The sequence below is a fragment of the Heliconius melpomene genome, chromosome 6, assembly GCF_056956725.1.
Source record: "Heliconius melpomene rosina isolate 202511_hmr_F chromosome 6, ASM5695672v1, whole genome shotgun sequence".
Taxonomy (NCBI): domain Eukaryota; kingdom Metazoa; phylum Arthropoda; class Insecta; order Lepidoptera; family Nymphalidae; genus Heliconius; species Heliconius melpomene.
The window spans coordinates 10,396,882-10,416,529 of NC_140394.1; the positions used below are offsets into that span (position 1 = coordinate 10,396,882).

Consider the following 19,648-nt stretch of genomic DNA (forward strand, 5'->3'; position numbering starts at 1 on the left):
TCTAAACAAATTGGTTCTTCTGTTCGTTGCCAACTGGCGCAATAAGTTAAGTTCGTTCAATCGTAAACTTTAAGTGGCTCTACGCAATGCAGATATTTCAACTACTATTTATTAGAAGTGGAAACTATCACACTGTTATTGGTATCTGTAAAAGTTGGTACTTTGAAAAGCTTTAATAAAACAAAAAAAATCAGCTTGACGCTGTATCCCCAACATATCAGGGTAGGCTGAGGGATTCTAACGTTAAGAAACTCCGTTCCCCACTTTTACTTCTTAGATCAACTTAATTTTAGTATTCTCATTGATTAAACAGAAACATTCTTAGTTATTAATATAAAAATAAGGAATATTAGGGGAGGTGTAATAGTTCTGTAATGTTCGTTATTTGATATGGCTGGTACGTAAGAAACGGAGTGTCTTAACACTGAGTCGTCTCTGCCTATCCTGTTATATGCGAGATACTGCGTGATACAGTGATTATAATTCAATACAATTAATGTTCAAATGTGTCCGTCCGTTGTTCACTATAATCATATTTCAGTCAGTTACAATTGAATTTTTCAATGTAAAAATTCTTAAAACATTCATATTTTCAACTACGTGTATTTCAACCAGCCGTCTCCCCGACACACCTATCTCGCAAAGGAAGCAGGAGCAATGTAGGAACCCTGCCAAAGTAACCTGTCACTGTGTATTTTTATTTTTATTCACGTTTATGTATTGTGTTTGTATTTACTGTTATACGTAACGCATTCGCATTTTGTTTGTATTTGTTTTTAAGTAAGTTAATTCTTTACTAATATTAAAAGGTTGAAGGTTTTGCTTGGTTGAACGCGCTATTCTTAGGAAGTACTGGTTGGAATTGAAAAAATATTTTCTGTTGAATAGTCCAGCTATCTAGGATGAGGTCATATTATGGGCACCTTCACTTTACTTAAATTTTGTTATCTACCTGTTCACAACATTTAGCTTTTTACTTCTAATGTCGGAGATGAAGCTGCAAGTGAAAGTAACTGTTGGAAGGAGAGTAAGTTCTGATGCTGAAGAACTAGAATTCTTACCTCTTTTACTTATCAAACCAACCGCAGTTTTAGTTTTCCATCCCATTATGTCCACTTTTATAACATTCCATGTAATTTCAAAAGTTGGCAACATTGACCATTGGATATTCTTATGGCATTCGCTATTATCCGGCGTACCTGTTGTATGAACATTATATATGTGCCAAGGCTGCCAAATGGCGGGTCCTTGCCAAATTAGATCATAAAGGTTAACATCCAAGCCCCTGAGATACGCTTTTGATGTTTCTAATGGAATCTTATACTTTCGTCATTGTTTGCTTATGTTTCGTTTCAAACGTGCCATCCAAATGGCTAATATTATTGTAGTCTTTATATTATATGGAGTTGTTATAAATTTTGTACGTTTTTCCTAACCTTCCTTTTTAATATGAATGACTAAGAAATAGAACTTAAATATATTAATATTTGATTTACATTATTTCTCCGCTCTCCGAAATAAAACTAGACTAACTAAACAGTATGTTCTTAAATAATAATTGACTATTTTTTAAAGTTTATTATTAATTATAATTACTTTTGGCTATTTAGCTATTAATGTTTTTATCTGCTGTTCTGTTGCTTTGACCTAGCAGTGCAGAGAAGTGAAAACATTCAATATTTCATTTTCCCGAATAGCAGTCGAATGTACAACCATCGTGTTTGAAATCACACACTTGTGCCCCTTCGCCACGACTACCTTTTTTCCTTACGTCAGACTCGTATACAATCCAATGAAGTATCGTCATATTTTCTTACAAAACCACTTTTTACTAATTTGTGCGATTCATTTAAAGAACACAAGTGTAAATCAGAAACAAAAACTCATCTATTAATTACGAAAATATCACAAAATTACCTAAAACGTTAAACAAAATCAGGCTACCAATATAGTTGCTACAAGTAATCCCAACACCGGCAAACAGCCAAAGATAAGGCCCCACGTGTAGCAGTTAGCGAGCACTTACACCCCGACGAGCGATTGTAAAGATATTTTTACGTGATTTGTTACGTGACTCGCTACGATCTTACGTTAGGATAGCGACATATTTTACTTTAGTGGAATGGACGAAACAGATTTTGGAAATTTTTAGTTTTAAATTTTGAAACATGGTTAATGTGTGTTTTTTATATATTTTTGATATTATATACACTTTATACATACGAGTATATAGCCCAACGTCCAAGTTAAATCCAAAAATGCCGGGCCGATTTTGAATAACTGAATAATACTAATTTTGAGATTGCTTCCAGGAGCTTTTATATATATATATATATATATATATATATATATATATATATATATATATATATATATATATATATATATATATATATATATATATATATTTAAAATATAATTCTTTTATATATTTCTAGTTTTACATTTTTCCCAGAATAATAAAGTAGGTAGAGATAACGTATTGTCAAGACATTCCGACCTCATTAGATGAAAATAGTTTACTTCCCCGAGTGGGAACTGAAACTGTAACCACCGCGTGTACAGTCAGACACTATACCACTACACCAAGACAGCCTCTGATTAAAGAAAAAATATATAAATTGGCTGTTTTTCACAATATCTTCTTGTTTTATAAAAACCTGAAAACAACAACAAGTGAAATGTTATGCAAATATTTTTTCAAGAAAACGAAAAGTTTACGAGACAATAATCCTGGCTCATAAAATTCCGAGTGAAATTTCTTTATTTGCTAAGAAACAGAACACCTACGGGTATCTTATCTCGGAGTCGTGCCAAAGTAACCTGCATACAGTTTACACTGTTCCTAGGTACAGCGAATAAACGGTCGAAGGAAAACGTTGAGTTATGTGAAATATGCATATTATTTTAAAAATATATATTTTTTTGCTATCCGCTGAATTTTGAACATAGTAGGGTACGCAGAGGGAACTTGGGAACCTAGTTGCAAAACACATAAATACACCAGTACGTCTTGTCTAATAGAAACAATAAATCTCATTACACATAGTTGTTTTCATGAAAAAATATAGAAAAAACGTCCATTCGTTTAAAACTAAAGTGCGATGTTAACAAAAAACTTACGGCGAATTTCTAGAGACAAACAAGCCTCCCGAAATAACACATAAATTTGTCCATCCACTGATTAAAACATAAATAAATTAATTTTGATTACATTGAGAAAGTTATATAATAAATTCTATAAATTCAAGTCGAGCTAGTAGTTCTTGAGGTTAGCGTGTTTAACCAAACAAACTCTTTCTTTATAATATTAAAGATAAATATATATATATTATGTTATAATAACATTATTTACAATAACTGTATATTTCAAAGAGCTATCACGAAGGCAAGTGGTATAAGTAACAGATAAGCATTATCTGAAATTGCCTAAATTAAGCGTGGAAGTGTCGCGGTGCGGGTCGGGGTTTAATTTAAATGTTGTCAGGTTAAAAATGGGAACCTCGTTACCTGTCGCCGTGACGCTACGTGACGTGTCACGCTAGACAGTGACAACTTAAGGGGATGTTCGTATGTACAGCTAGATATATTTATTTACGTATAGCTGTATATATATTTATATTTTAATTTGAGAATATTTAAGGATGATGTTTTTATGTGGGGAACGGAGTGTCTTAACGAGGTTCCCTCTGCCTACCATGCTGTGTGCGCGATGCAGCGTGATTTAATTTTAAGTTTTATTCTATATACTTTTTTCTTTCTAATTGTCTTTAGAGGCCAGTCATGGCGTAAGGTGATAACCGTACGACTGTAAACGCAACAGGGTGAAGGTTCGATTCCCACTCGTGGAAATTTAATATTCAATATCTTCATATCCTCGCCCTGGTCAAGAGGCAAAGCACTCAACTCCTCCAGAATTCGACGTGCGTCTCACCCTAGGATCCCTCTACCTACTATGGTATATGCGGGAAAAAATAAATAAATAAGTAGTCTTAAATAATTTTATACTGCCATACATCGTCACCCGCAACGGCCCGTCGATTAGCATTAAACGTCGTTTTTTCTTGACTTGGTAATTTTTATTTTCCACCGTTCATCACGTCTCGCGGGGTGTTCGCGTCACGTCGCGTCACGTCGCGTGACAGGTGACGGTTGGCCTTTTTGCAAATTAATAAATTGTGTTTACTCACTTACATATAACGTGAAAGATGGGGTGAGTGTAGAATGATGGGTGGAGAATTTTTTTTTGCTTTTTTGTTTATGATCGTTGTGATCTTAGAGATTGATTATTGTTTCTTAATTATAAATCAACTTCTCGCTGTATCAGTAGTATCTGTACACAGCAGGGTAGGCTGAGGGGACCTAGTGTTAAGAGACTCCTTTTCTCACTTTCTTACGAATTCTGGATTTGAGTGGCTGAACTCATTGCCGACACCGAAGAAGTGGAAATACGTATTTCATCTCTTCGAGTGAGGTTCGAATTCACAACCAGTCGGTTTTACAGTCACACTCTGTGCCTCTGCGCCATCACTGGCCTCAATACAATTCAATACAATACTATACAATTATAAGCAAGCCCATATTCCCATACCATAATTTTAAAAAGAATATATTCAAATTCATCAATACACAAAAATAAGACACATCAGCGACAATATTCTCAAGTAAACAAGTATAAAGGAAGTGCAGAGACAGCGAATGTCTATTTATCGGTTCTTTATATTCTGTGTCGGTAAGTCCCGTAACCCTATTAGGCTGGAGGGGCCTAATGAGGACCATCTAATTATCGCCTCGGCGCTACGTGCGCCAGTTGTTAACACCTGAATAATGCGACAGGTTGGAAATGTTCATTGTGTTTTGTATTGTATTGTACTGTTTTTGAGGTGAGTGATGGGTTGTGAGTTTGATTTCCACTCGAGGAAATGGAATATTTAATATTTTCGTTTCTTTATTTGGTGTCAAGGTAAAGCGCAAAGTTGAGAGCGCCACTCAATATGTAATGAATCCAGAATTCGTCGGAAAGTAACGAGCGAAGTGTCTTAACACTAGTGTTAGGCTCTCTCTGCTTACTCTGATATGTGCAGGATACAGAGTGAAGGGGAAAAATAATATTTTGATTAATTTATTGGTATACGACGGCATGGGAAATTTGCCGGTTTACATCTGTAGGAATCCACGACCGTCGCGTTACAGATGATATGCCGCTACGCCTTTATAGCCTTTATATTTATTTTCTCGCGTTTATTTATCGCAGGTAGAAGAACAGAGTGTCTCATAACTATTTTCTCCTCACCTACATCGCTAAACGCATGGATTTCTTAAAGTAAACACAAATTGTATATATAAAATGTCCTTTACTTAGTATTTCTAATGCAGAAAGAAAACCGGGTCGCCCCGTCATCAGTGCTGGTCGTAAATCAGCGCACCTGACCGAGGGCACTTGTCTAAACGCATAAATCTCGGGGTCACTAAGCGGGTAGGGTTGTTTTGTTGTTTATATCGATGTTTTGTTTTAAGGTCGTTTTATTATTATTTTTTTAAATTATTTATTAATATAGGGTGCGCGAAAATACTGCATTTAAATACCTTTTTTAGCTATTGCGTACCACGCATTAAGTGATGGAGCTCTACGCCGCGCGTAGTCTACTAAAGTGTGTATTGAGTGAATTTTAATGTAACCTTTCCCCGAATGACGATCAAGCCCAAAATCATCTCGGCTTCACCTTATTGACAGTTATTGATTCATAATGTGTTACTGAAATAGGCAAGCTGGTATTTTAAGAGTAATTAATAGTAAAAGTCTATGTTTGTCAACGTAGTATTTAAAAAAATTCTGATTCTTTATACAAAAGAACAGATTCTTTATACAGTATAAGAAAATTTTATAATAAAATAATTTATCCATATTGGAACTACAAAGGTTATACAACTTATAGATATTGGACTACGTGTTCAAGCAATAATTACACTTAATAATATACTAGCCTTGTCTCCACTAGTTAGTTATTATATCACAATAAATTAAAATGTTATAACATCGATACAAATCACTATTACATCACTAATCATGATAGGGAGTCGAACTCGTAAATATTGAAGTATTGACTCCGCGGCGACTGCGGGCTAGGCTGACTGTTTAGTAATGATAGTGAGGTTGAACCTATTCTTAACCAAGATATATAGATCAGAGTATAGTTAGGACGTATTGGATTATTGGTTCAAATTTCATGTTCTGTTGTTTTATTATTTTGACATTTTAAGAAATACATTTTATTAGATATTATACCTTCCGTAGGTTTGTAATTCCTAAGAGAGTTTAAGATATTTAGGTAAACTTTAACTATACAAATAAATAAGCAGGTCATCAACATCCTAAAATAATCTGGTAACATGGTAACAAGGTAAACCATTAGATTTCCATGTTTCTTATGTTGAATAGTATAATTGAGGCTGTCGTAGTGCAGCAGCACAACATCTGGCTGTAAGCATGATGATCGTGGGTACGATTCCCACTCGTCGTTTTTATTTCCGTTGAGTTACCAGGATAGAGTTGTCTGGAAATTGTGTTGAAAGGTGTGTCATTATCATCGGGGTTCCCTCTGCCTGCCCTGTTAAAGCAAAATACTTATTGTATTTATCAGCTTTAAACTATTAATTTTCTTTTTTCTTTTATGCTATGCATAAAAACAATGAGCATACGTCAAAAAGAATAAAAAAGTAAATAAAAATGTAACGAATAAATGGAAACTACAAAACTGTTTAATGTTTTTCAGAGTTAAATTAAAATGCAAAGTAATATAAGAAACGTATCTTCAGGTCGGTAAATGGGAAAGAAATTAGTGCCTCCTTCGTTAGTAGTCCAGACGAGCACGTCGTAATACAGGTTGTCGCTACTCGCATAGTAATGTACCTGTCGCAGTTTTAAATTTAATCTTTTATTTTAATGTAAACAATATCTAAAGGTAATTTGGAAATTTCTATTGTCGCTATAAAGTTCTCGTGGAATTTGTTATTTATGTAAATTATTTCATCGATCTTCCACTCTATTACATTTTTGTTTTTTTTAATGTTTTTTTTTAAGTCAGTTATTTTCTATTAAGCAAAAAAAAACCGCAGCTTAGAGCACCAGCTTCCATTTTCCATTTCCACATTACTTTTATTGAAAATTAAGGGCCAGAAAACAGGTTTACAATAAATCTAAGTTATAGTTACAATTATTATTAAATATTTGGTTCATAAGCATATTATAGCTTACACAAAGTTGAGTTAAAAAAAGATAAACTATTACATTTTAAATTAACATAGTATATAACATAAGGTTAATGTTTTTAATTTGGCTAAATTAAAAAAGAACATGACCTTAAGATATGGCGAAGCTAAAACAATATCTATTAGTAACTTGCATATTTCTAACTTATATGACGTAGCAATATAAATATCCATCAAGCTACATTCGTAACAGGTCTACGCAAATGTCTACACGCTGTGACCGCATCGATAAAACTTTTCCCATTACCTGTCTTCGCAACATTTGTTACGGACAAGGTAATTAATATACTTTCGATACGCTCACAAACTACTTCCGGTTCCTTTATTTTCCTCTAATTATAGTAGGAAGGGATACCTTGTTGATATTAGTTACTTGGGCCTGTTAAAATTAATATTGATTTTTCTTGTTTTAAAAAGAAATTTTTAATAAATGTTTTCTACGCATTGAAATTTTTAAAATTTTGCTTCTATTTTATAACTTTTATGTGAGAAACGCTACGTGAATCGGTCCTGCGTAGCCCATATTCAGCAGCTTCCCGCGATCTTGACCAGATTGTCGTTCAAATTTCATATTATAAATACCTCACAGTTGTTCCAATGATTGAGTATAAAAGTCAAAATACTACAACTGGTCAATTAAAATCAGGAGTCAAGGAAAATGTAAAAAATTAAAAAGACACATTCCTAAAATCTCCTCCCATACGTTTCAATATTTTATTACAAAAACGTCTTCTTAACTGGAATAGTTGGCACAGGTTTTAGAAAAATTTTAACGAACAAAAAGATTCTAAATGTACTCTCGCCGTTCATCTTATTTATGGGTCCATTCACAATTTACAATGCCTAGATTTTAATTTAATTTCAGTCTGGGTCTGGGTCTAGGTGCTAAATCATACCTGGCAGGTGCCGGGGCGGCGATTTAGTGAAGCGTGAAGTAGATAGTAATAAATTTCTTCGTTGAAGGTAAATCCCATAAAATGCGTCATAGAGAATCAATGGAGCGTGATGCCATGAAGTATGATGTCGTGATTGGACGCTGTGAGCTAGAATGTGGGAAATTTAAAGGTAAATTGTTTGGCCTTTTTTTAATTGAGAAAAAAAATCGGTATAGTACCTATATGTTCAGGCAAGGTAAGGTTACGGGTTCAAATCACAGATAAACGTACAACTCAAGTGAAAGTGGAACATGAAATTTAGCAAATAAGTTCTTTGTAATTTAAAAACGAAAAAAGAAGTTCTAGAAAATATCCACCGATATTTTCAAATGTTGAAAATTCGTTTGAAATATTATTGTTGTATAAGATACTACCTTTAAAGAAAAGCTTGGTGTTGATTTCTATTATAACAGAAAAGGCCTATTCTATACTTTTAAAGTTATTTATAATATAGGCCTTTTTTGCTGCATTCCCTCGAGTCGCATTGCAACCTACACCATCGTTTTGAGTCCAATACGTCCCATATGCACCATTATTGCATAATTGTCACTTAACCTGCATTGAATAAATGCAGTAATGCAATAAATGTCTATTTGTGATTTTTCGTATATTTTAAAATAAATATCTGTAATTGTGTTTTTAAAGTTTCTAAATTTGCGTCGCGCTGCAGATATTATTCGCTTATTGCAGAGTAAGCAGCTGGAATCTAGTGTTTTAACACTCCGCTCCCTACTTTCTTCCGATTTTTCGAAACATTGCATGTTGAGAACTCAATGTCCCGAATTCTTGTAACTATGGCGAGGAAATGAAAATAACTTATTTCATTTCAATTTAATATAATACATAAAAAATATTAAATTATTAGCGAAGCGATGCAGTTTCTGCTGAAAAAGGAATTCCTACTCTATAATACGCTGACAGGTTAATAAAATTCTCATCACAGAACTATCTGGTGCCATCACTAGGGTTGTAAAACTCGGACCAATAATTCACACGCCAGTCGTTACGGCTCATCACTTTATTCGAAAAACCCACGTGAGACCAAATCCTGGAAAACTTGTAATAGTTTCAAAACACACTAAAATGACTCTTATTATAATGGATTAAAATTCTATGTAAGTGAACAAATAAATTTGTTTTATATGATATGCTAAGTTAATAAAATGCTAGATAATAGAAAATTAACCTTATTCAGTTGTAATAAAGGTTAGGTTTAAGGCAGGTATATGTTTGTATATCAGATCGTACGTCAAAAAGTCTCATTTGCATTGGGCAGGAAATATACGAGTACTTTCATGCAAAGCTTTATAATATTTTAGAGGTCCATTGTAAATCTCATGTTAGGGTGCATTTTGACTTCTTAATCTACATATACGAGTATATTTGCTATGAAACGAAAAGTATAATTGTATGAGAGCAAAAAAATAGAACTGCATATAATAGGATAGGTAGAAACTTAGTCTCAAGAACGTAGCTCAACGCCGCACCTTATACCTATATTAAAGTGGAAGAATGAAATTAATTCATTCACCTTAACGAGAATTGAACCTTAAACCATCGTGTTTACAGTCAGCCACTCTTCCCATGCAGGACGATGACAGTACGGTCGATAGATGATCTCTATACGTTATTAGAGTAAAATGATTAAAATAGTTCTTGTTATAGGCGAAAAGAACATAACAAAATTTCTAACTATTAATTATTATTAAGTACTTACATTTATACCTAATATTTGAATTTAGTATCATTCTATATGTAAGAAGTTGATCTAGTAAAAGCTTTGAGACTTGAAATATGATGTTATCCGTCGGCTCCGTCTGCGGTCTAGACAAATCCTAGACGAATAGGTGTTCAGATGATTGGTAGGTGAGAATTAACTTTACTATATAATAGGTAACTAGCTCGAATTCTTAGCTGATTTTATATGGATTTAATAAAATAGATGGATTAATAAAAAAAGGGAAAAAGAAATATAGGGTAATGGCACCAGTAACCAACTAGCACCAATTAATGTTTTTTTAGCTTCCGCTTTGGAATCAAGCAGAGCATGTCATTGAGTTCCAGAATTCGGCGGAAAGTGGAAAGTGGAGTGGTTTAACACTACGCTTCCTCTGCCTACCCTCATACACGCGGGATACAGCGTGATGCTAAAAAAAATGTATACCTAAAATAACAAGAATTTAGTCTTCAATATTAGTAGTCGTGTATGCACATCAGAAGTTATCTTAGTTAGGTGTTCTCCACAAGCGGTAAACTCAATTTATCATCTTAGAGCAACAATATCCAATATGGTTATTGAAAGCTCATGTCCCAAATTTCATTATAGGTAAAGTTTATCTAGGTATAGTATATAATGGACTATAGATAGTTATGTCAGTTAGGTAGTATTTAGGCCAAGGAATTTTGGTACAGACCATTTACAAGGCCTTGGGGCGTGTGACCGTTAATACGATGGTAGTGGGTTCGATTCACAATTGGGGGAATGAATAAATATTTATTAATATTTACATTTTCTTGGCTCTGGTACAAAGACAACTCGCAGCGCTGAATTCTGTCACTCAGCAAACCATGCCTCGAAACTGCGGTGGAAATTTAACACTATTTAATATTTCTCTAAGAGAACATTTTTCCCGCCCGCTAAGGAAGGATTATTAATCATTTATCCACCCAATAACATTTGATCTTTTTGATGGTACTGGTTGCCTGGAATAGATCACCTGTGGCGATAAGGCAACCTTTACATCAAAAATGTAAACCTTTTCTTGTCTTCTTTTTTATGTATTCTCGGTAAATAGTATTAAATTGTAAATAAATGTTACTTTAGATTTAACTAATTTACAAAACAATCATAATACATATGGCAATAATTAATATAGCTATAAATCCGCCAAATAAAACTATTTTCTAACTTAAATCTCTCATAGCAGAAACTACATAACAAAGTAATCAACAGTTTACACCCGCAGGTTAACGAGATACAACAATAAACGTAACAATCGTGGACTCTGACCGACCCGAGAGGGCCCGGGAGACGAATAACCCAGCTACCTTTGTTTTCAGGAAAGACCTTCTGACCTTCTAAAATGTTTTCGCTTTGTTGAATTGCTTTAGTAAATCTGTTTACACTATTATTAATTTTGTTATGTTTTTATTTTAAATATTTATTATTTTTTATATTAGTTTAACGTTTTATCTCTAGTAGGGTAACCGGGTAACCAGAGAGAACGGGATGCTAAATCAGGTTCACTTTGTTTACCTTGCTATATACGTGACTTGCTACATCCCGCACAAACCAGGATAGGCACAGGAAACCAAGTGTTAAGACACTCTGCTCTCATCTGCTCACCGCGCTTTGCCGTTACCAGAGCCAGGAAATAAACACATTTCCTCGAGTAGAAATCGAACCCACAGTCTATCGCACTTAGTCGCCTTCTCGTGCTCCTGCACCACGACTGACCCATCATCATTATTATATTAATTTCATCAACTTTCAAACTTCTAAACCAACTGTACTTATTTTAAAGATATATAAGACAATTTACGATCGACGTATAGTAGATAGAGATGTTTGTCGTACGATGTTTCCAGCGTTTTAGAGGAGCAAATATTCACCGTTGCTCTGGAAAGGGTAAATATTATTAAGTGGACAGATCTTGTTACACGATTGGAATTCTGAAACGCCACTGCGGGAGTGTCAATAAAAACGAACTTTTAAAGTATTGCTATTTTATTTTATTATTATGTTATTAGTAGTGGTTTGCCCTGGTTTTGTTTGGATGGGGATGTTTATTTATTATATACTCATACATATGTTTTGCTTGCGAATTCACCTGCGTGGACCAGCGCCCGCGTAAATACAAAAAAAAATGTCTTACACTGTCAAATAGAAGTAATTTTCTATGTTCACCCTTGGAGTTAAAACTCCTGGACGCCCGAGGAAGCGATGGCTCGATGTTGTGATGCGGAACATGAGAGCCAATAGACTAAATGTCAAGTACAATAATACCCTGAGATCCGGCCGTTGAATCCTGCATAAACGAGTTTTCTTAATTAAACCTATATTAATGAATAATACATGATTAGTAGAACAGATTACACCTGGGTTGCCTGGAAGAATCCTGCCGCAATCACCTTTAATTACATTTTTTCGTAACTCGTTTTTGGAGAAAATTGCACCTATACGTTTTTTATATGAATCCCACATCATTTGAAAGATAATCGCATAAGGAATTGGAAAATTAAGGGTTGCCAGCTCTCAGTCTGCCGCAAGTCTAGGGTTGCCTGGTTTAAAGTTGTCACTAAATGTTAATAATTTGCACTCATGTGTTTTTTTAATGAATTATATATCAAATTAAAGCTTATTTTTTTCTGAACACTATAAAACAGGGTTGCCTGGAAAATTCCTGCCGAAAACAGGGGTTGCCAGCGTTTGAAATATTTTATTCCGGTTCCGTTTGACTATGAGAATAGACGATGAAATACGCGGTCTGCCTTATGTTTTAAAGTAAAATATTATATAATAGAAGATCAATCTTAAAATCAATGTTTATTCTAATTGTTCACCTGTTAAATGATGATTTTAATCATATTAAGTACACGCAGAAAACTATTTAAAGATCATAGGGCAGAAGAAATCATCCTTATTTTTCAAGTAAAATAATGAATCTATAATATTGAGTCTTTGCAAAATCTATTTTCTAAATACTAATATTTATTTATTAATTTAAATAACCCTTTTAAAACAACTAAATTATCTAATTAAGTAAATGTTTACAAATATCGATCTACTATAAGGTATTAATTACAACATGTTTCCTTAATATAATGAGAGGTGACAATTATTGCGGATATTTTTTTTATTAATTAAGAAAATATGGAAAATTACATTTCAATAAACAATCTCTCTCTCTCTTCGCCCTCTGCTTGTTTGATTTGACAACGCCGTCCGTATCCGTAGAAAGAACTATGGCGCCCATCTTTTTGGTACGAATATTTACGTTTTTGCAAAGTAAATGAAAACTATTCAACTAATAAAAACTATTAAAAAATATAGATAAAAAAATGTCGCTAGCAAGAACTTGTCCGTCTATGCTGATAGTTTTTAAGGCATTTAGATCTGAAAGAATTGTCCTTATAATTATAATAAAGCGTAATCACTCACTCACGTCCCTAACTTAGTGTAATCAAAACTGAGGCAATTCCCACGGCCACAATTGTCACATTTTATTAAACTATATAATATTAAACATTAAAGTATACTTACGTTTTGCATTAGAAAATAATTAAAAAATACTTCTTAATGTTTTTGTTTTTAAACAATGAACTTTTTGTAACACTGTAAATGATAACCGTGCATTGTGTCACTATTTAAAAAAATGTCACTGTATTTAAAATTCATTTTTTGGCGAAACAATAAGATAATTTTACACTTTTGGAAAGATTCCTTGTTAAATTCTATCACATTTTCTCATCTTCATTTTTGTCAAGTAAAAACGTCTTTACTCCAAAACGAAAGGTAAGTAACTAAGTAATATGCTCAAAAATAACTCATTTGGCTATCTTCACTTTTATTGCATTTAGAAACAATACATCTTTGAAAATAAATGTTTATCTATAGTAAAAAATAGCCAACTAATTGATATTTGCCGACTCTTGGTCATAAACCGTAAATAGCGTTTATTAGTCGGCATTACTGTCGGATTTTCTTCGAATTTATTTTGCTAACTTAGTTTTGTTTATTATAATTCTATTATATATATTTCTTTCCTATGCAAATAATTAAAAATTGCGTGAGAAAAAAAAATTGCGGCAAGCGTTGTCAAATCAAACAAGTAGAGGACGAAGAGAGAGAAAGAGAGAGAGAGAGAGTTCATTGAAATGTATTTTTCAATATAATTAATAAAAAAAATATCCGCAATAATGGTCACCCTTCATTATATTAAGGGAACATGATGTATATGTATGTATATTAATACCTTATAGTAGATCGATATTTGTAAACATTTATTTAATTAGATAATTTAGTTGTTTTAAAAGGGTTATTTAAATTAATAAATAAATATTAGTATTTAGAAAATAGATTTTGCAAAGACTCAATATTATAGATTCATTATTTTACTTGAAAAATAAGGATGATTTCTTCTGCCCTATGATCTTTAAATAGTTTTCTGCGTGTACTTAATATGATTAAAATCATCATTTAACAGGTGAACAATTAGAATAAACATTGATTTTAAGATTGATCTTCTATTATATAATATTTTACTTTAAAATATAAGGCAGACCGCGTATTTCATCGTCTATTCTCATAGTCAAACGGAACCGGAATAAAATATTTCAAACGCTGGCAACCCCTGTTTTCGGCAGGAATTTTCCAGGCAACCCTGTTTTATAGTGTTCAGAAAAAAATAAGCTTTAATTTGATATATAATTCATTAAAAAAACACATGAGTGCAAATTATTAACATTTAGTGACAACTTTAAACCAGGCAACCCTAGACTTGCGGCAGACTGAGAGCTGGCAACCCTTAATTTTCCAATTCCTTATGCGATTATCTTTCAAATGATGTGGGATTCATATAAAAAACGTATAGGTGCAATTTTCTCCAAAAACGAGTTACGAAAAAATGTAATTAAAGGTGATTGCGGCAGGATTCTTCCAGGCAACCCAGGTGTAATCTGTTCTACTAATCATGTATTATTCATTAATATAGGTTTAATTAAGAAAACTCGTTTATGCAGGATTCAACGGTCGGATCCCAGTCTATAAAGACTGCGCAGTGTGGATTTTTAATAGGAATCTTCCAAGTATTAATATTGGTGTTTTTCTAAACGCCAGTATATTAATACCAGGAAGAAGAAGATCGGTGGAAACTGACGTTTTTTAATACAAATACTATGTAAATAAGATAAAAAGAACAATATACAATAAAATATATAAGTAAGAAAACAAAAGAAATCATATTTTTACAACATTTTAAACAATTTAATAACACTCTATAACATTTTATTATTCTTAAAAACTTTAAAGTTACAACTCTGTTCAAATGAAATAACTTTAATTCGGAGTTTTCAAACAAATAAATGAAACTCGTTGCTAAGTTTCAGGTTAGCCAGGTTAAGTTATCTGGCAGCCGCGCCAACATTCTTGCGGGACCAAAATGAAGACGCCACTTGCCCATAATCTTTGTAATGTATACTTTTTATGTTCGGACACTAATATAGACAATATATCATTTTTTTTGTAGCTTCACCCTGTATTTTTTAATTACAGTTTAAAAAGAAAATTTAGAGTTCTTTTTAATTTGTTGTATTTAACCTAACCGTGTATTACGCTTTTCACTTCACTTCACGCTGTAACTTCATGATGTATTCCACATTTAGCACTTACTGTTAAAACACTGTATTCCCTTTGTCTTATTTCGTTTTTTGAGTAGCGGAAGTCATCGAAAATAACTCATTGCCCCGATTAGAAATTTTGGATTTCCACGTGGATGGAATGAAATATTTATTTTTTTCATTCTGTTAACAGAGCAAACCACGGCAATAAGTTCCGGCACTCAACACGCAATCTCAAAAATTGGGCGGTGAATTGAGAGCGGAGTGTCTTAATTCTATCTATATTCCTATATTTTCTTCCATAAGTGTGGAATAACACTTTAAAATTGCTAAAAATAAATAGTTCAATACAGTTATAATAAAAAGAAAAATCTCACAAAATAAATTCCGGTCAGGTCAGGTTAAGAAGCTTTCAAATGATTTACCGGTAACAGCAACTAAACGGATTACTTTCTGACTCACGTACGATATGGAGTATCGACTGGTCGCTGTAATTTGTGGTCACTTATTGGAGAAGGTTCTTTTTTTTTTAATATTACTAAAAATATTTTTTGTAAGGCAAATTTAATAAATACTAGCGACCCCCTTGCGGCTTCGCCCGCTTTTACTACTGGATTATTCATATAATGTATGTTTGAAAAGCACTTAAGATAATGTGAAAATTAATTAAACCCTAATGCAACCCACATTTTTGTAGTTTCAATAAGTATTTTCCAATTGTTTTACTCGGCAAGGATTTTTTAGTAGGTACCGTAATTTTAAATCTGTACTACTAATCTTTTCAAGTACTTATTAAAATATATTTAAATGACAATTTTTATATAGTTAAATGACTATTTTTAAACGGAAGAAATTATAAACAAAAGCCTACCTACTAATAACTACTACAAAAAAAATTAAACCAAATATATCGCGCTGAAATAATACATTCAAATCCAATTATCCAATACGTGCAAACGCATCTAAATGTTCGTTGCTATGCCTCTACAGCGGGCGGGTTCTTTTTTTCGAGCTTGTGGTTAATGCTGAAGAGGGTATTCTGTCCCTGATGAAAAGCAAGCACTACGTGGCTGCCCGTGAGGAAAATTAAATAGAATGCATTGGCCGGGAATCGAACCCGGGCCGCCCGCGTGGCAGGCGAACATTCTACCACTGAACCACCGATGACTGCTCATGACGCACTTGTATAAGCAAAACGTCGCGGGGCGCGTTTCGCAGCAAGGATGTTTTGATATTGTAACAACTTCTAAAGTACTTATTAAAATGAAAAACAGTAAAAGACAGTTTTGATCTACATTAAATGGCCAACGTAACTAATATACTTATTTATATGCTGAGAGTAAGGGATAAGTAAAACTTGAGTCGGCACAGCTGATGAGTCAACGGCGTGATGTGTCAATAATTAAATGCGTTTTTCTCTAAAACTATTCGCAATTTCGAAATAGTGTAAACAGCAAATTTTATCTTCATTTAACGTAGAAAATTAATAAAGTATTTTAAAGGATAAGGATTAATACCATTATAGAAAAATATCCCTCACAATAAAAAAAATATTGAAATTACTATTTTTAGACAGAAATATGATCACTACACGTTATCCTTAAAAGATAAAAATATGCTCTCGCGGACTTTTTTGTAGATCTTATTAAGAGGAACAATACTTCAGTATATTATTTTCATGTAGTACTTACCATTAAAGCAGCGCATGCGCGAAAGTGTCTCAACGGGTAGGACTTTAGACACATTTATCGTATTTATGTTAATTTACATAAGAATGTACAAATAATAAACTATATATAAACCTTCCCTGAGAAATACTCGACTTAATGGTGAAAACCGCATAAAAATCCGTTGGGTGGTTTAGAAGAAGAAGAGTTAGAAAGTTCAGACAGACACGAAAAGCGACTTTGTTTTATAAGATATAGGATAGGATTAATGGTGAAAACCGCATAAAAATCCGTTGGGTGGTTTAGAAGAAGAAGAGTTAGAAAGTTCAGACAGACACGAAAAGCGACTTTGTTTTATAAGATATAGGATAGGATAGGATAATGTATAAGCAATGGTTGTAGGTTCGATCTCATTGTTTTCTAAAATAATTGAAAATGTCGAGAACGGACTATAGGTTCGTCCCTATATTAAATAGGATGAGGGAATAATTAAAATATTTTTTTATGTATTGCATAGTCTATTTATCGAAGAAAGCAGGCGAAGCCGTAGGTAAAAACTAGTAATATATAAATATTTATTATGACTATGACAGAAATCTAATGTTTCATGGCTTCGCATTTTACTTCAATAACAAAATACATAATAAAATACATTTAAGATATACATATAATTGTTAAAATATTGTAGCTATATTGTAACTAATAATAATACAGCCGAATTATCATTACTTATGACCTTAACAGTAAAATGTACAAAATAAAATAAATTAATTTTTAACAAAAACAAAAACCGACTTCTAACAACGAACTAAAAAGTGAAAAATAATTATATAAAGATTTTATAATTTTGAAGTCGGTGCCAAGTAAAACAAACAGGCTTAGTAATTAGATATTGTAGTAAAGGTGTTGTAGCATTAGTTTGACACCGACTTCAAAATTATAAAATCTTTATATAATTATTTTTCACTTTTTAGTTCGTTGTTAGAAGTCGGTTTTTGTTTTTGTTAAAAATTAATTTATTTTACGATTTTTAGTGATGAGTAGATCTTAAAATGATGCTTCTTGAACGAGTGGTGATGGTGGTGGTAGTGGTTGTCAACGAGTGGTTGTGATTGTTCTACGTAAAACTTCATTTAATTAGCTATTATTTTTGTGCAAAGTTACATTTTGGTATATTGACAAGAAGAAACATAAATAAAAAGTATTCGGATGAATTCGGAATCTCCCTTTTTTGAAGTTGGTTGAAAATAAGAACATCCTCTTTTTTGAGATTGGTTGAAAAGAAATGCAACGATCAGGAATCTCACTTCTGACATCAATTTAAAAAGTTTTTGCTTGTAACTATTACAGTATAATCAATTTTTTTCAAACTTTCTCAATTTTAACCGGATTCCATAATCGGAACCTAACCAAACTTTCACCAAATTATCCTTGAAGTGTATCCTTTCAAATAAAAAAAGAATAATCAAAATCAGTCTGCGCGACATTGAGTTATTCGGCTATTTGTCGCGCACATACCTAATGCAAATTTAAGACTTATGTGATTTTCTCATAGATACCATTGTCAGAATGGGACCATTCGGGAAGCTTCACCTTTCAAATAAAAAAAAAATTTTCAAAATCGGTCCACCCAGTCAAAAGTTATGAGGTAACAAACATAAAAAAAAAAAAAAAAAAAAAAAAAAAAAAAAAAAAAAAAAAAAAAAAAAAATACAGTCGAATTGATAACCTCCTTTTCTTACAGAAGTCGGTTAAAAATATATGCATCGGCCGGGAATCGAACCCGGGCCGCCCGCGTGGCAGGCGAGCATTCTACCACTGAACCACCGATGCTTATACTATATGTTCTAATATAACATTGATATAAGGTTTTGAATGTTAAAACCCATAGTAAATTAAACCTAAATATGATGTACATAAGATAAATATTTTAATAACTTGACTTGGATAGAGATTAGAAAGGAAGATGGTCATTTCATAACGAAGCTGTGTATTTTACTGTTAGAACATTATATACCAAGAAAATGTTTACTAGTTGCTGCCCACAACTTCACTTGCATAAACTATAAAATTTAAAATCTCATTTTTTTCCATCCCAGTACGAATTTCGGAAAATCTTATTATAGTGCTTCCTACACTGCCCAATGAGAACCTAGATGTCTCATCGGCACAGATTGTAAACACGACGGTTTTGGGTTCGATAAGGAGATCCTCGCTCGCTTGCGATATTAAGATAGCTGCAGCTCTCTGAGATTGGGCGTGTGGAGGAACGGAGAGTCATACCATTAGGTTTCCTCGGCCTACCCGGCCCTACCCATATTTATAATTGTATATCTTTACTTAATATTCCTCTAATACGATACGTGTTTCCCCCTTCAATAGACCTCAATTATGTGTCAATGTTTCTACTTTTATTCATTTTTCATATGCCATAGAGGT

At 32.9% G+C, this 19,648-nt stretch overlaps 1 non-coding gene across 1 annotated transcript; it reads right to left on the reverse strand.

The window, feature by feature from the left end:
* Positions 1 to 18,971: 18,971 nt before the first annotated feature.
* TRNAG-GCC (transfer RNA glycine (anticodon GCC)) lies at positions 18,972 to 19,042 on the reverse strand. Its single transcript has one exon. It is a non-coding gene; the product is annotated as a tRNA-Gly (tRNA).
* Between the last annotated feature and the right edge of the window lie 606 nt (positions 19,043 to 19,648).